The following is a 1,602-nucleotide window of genomic DNA, read 5'->3' on the forward strand; positions in this document are numbered from 1 at the left end:
TTGCTGCGGTTCGCTCGTAGCAATGTTATAGGATTAGATTATTGCATAAATGTGTGATTGATAAAATAAAAGGAAAAAAAGAAGGTGAACAAAGAAAGAGGTAAAAGGCATTTCAAATCCAATATATCAGGACATGCTAAAAATAAAAGATCTTTTAAATTTGACGCAATTATTGTACAAGATAATTAAGTAAATATGTAAAAGAAACATAATTATGATAAATAATTTAATGAAAAGATCCAGTTGAGTCAAATCAGGATTGCCACAACTTTGATCACCCCCGTTTAATATTTCTTTTCTGCTTTTGCATTTCACGTAGTTACTTGACCAAAAAGTATCTTTGCGCAATTTTGAGGTTGAAGCAGCCAAGAAAGGGCCCAGTTCCTGGAAATATTTCATGCAAAGTAGTTCGTAGCATTGTTCGACTGTTTTAATATCCTGACTATTCTATTCTCCATAAAGCGAGTCTCTGTCTACTGATCTGTACTGAATTTTGTCCAGAAATCAGTCGCGTAAGTTTCTTTTAAAATCTCTTCCATCAGTTCTTTGCCGATGTATAGCGAGCTGACATTTAAAGCAGTGTAACGGGACATGGACTCCTCTTCACACTATTTGCTTCCCTTAGTGTGATTTCTTTTTAAGAGGTTTTCGTTTCGTTTTCTATTTGCTTCTGCATTCTCTAGTATTTTGCCACTCAGCGTATTTTCCATCCTTTCTTCATTGTCGAAAAGCAATTAAATCTCCTTTAAACTCTCTTTAAACTCTACCCCACTCTCATAGTTTTCTCTACCAAATGAATTTGTGATAGATTTTAAGGAAAACAAACTTTTCCAACTGAACACAAAATATGCCCGTGGGCATATGACGTAGTGGTTAAGAGCGCGGGCCACTAACCCCAAGATTCCGAGTTCGATTCCAGGCAAGGACCATAATAATAATAATAATAATAATAATAATAATAATAATAATAATAATAATAATAATTAACATCGAAAAATACCTTAGGAATGAGAACCCAGGTTCGAAATTTCCCCAAGACACCTGATGAAGGCTGGAGGGTATATCAGCCGAAACGTTGTGTTAACAACAAACAAGATGAGGACAAATATCCGTCAATTGTAAATAACTTTAAGGTTGAGCATGTCAGTTTGCAAACACGCTGCTGCTGCTGATGACGACGACAACGACAACAACAACAACAACAACAACAATATCCTCACATCCATATTAACTGACAGAATATACGCTTTCCTTGAGAAGAGAACTATCCTTCCATACGTTAAAAAAGGCTGTAAAAAGAATTCTTATGGATGCAAAAATCAATTACTCATAAGTAAAATGATTGTAGAGAACTGCCGGAGTAAAAAGGAAAACTCGAGTATGGCATGGATAAACTGCAGGACAGCGTTTAGTAGTGTCCCACATAATTGGATACTCAAGGCCTTTCAGATATATAAGATCTTAGTTGTCTTCTCCAAATTCTTACAAGGTACCATGGTCAAGTAGAACACACGTCTCCTTCTAAACCATAGTAATGGGATGAGCCAAACTAACAACATCAACATCAAACGAGGCATCTTTCAAGGTGACTCTCTCTCTCCA

This window comes from Octopus bimaculoides, chromosome 13 (assembly GCF_001194135.2).
Source record: "Octopus bimaculoides isolate UCB-OBI-ISO-001 chromosome 13, ASM119413v2, whole genome shotgun sequence".
NCBI lineage: Eukaryota > Metazoa > Mollusca > Cephalopoda > Octopoda > Octopodidae > Octopus > Octopus bimaculoides.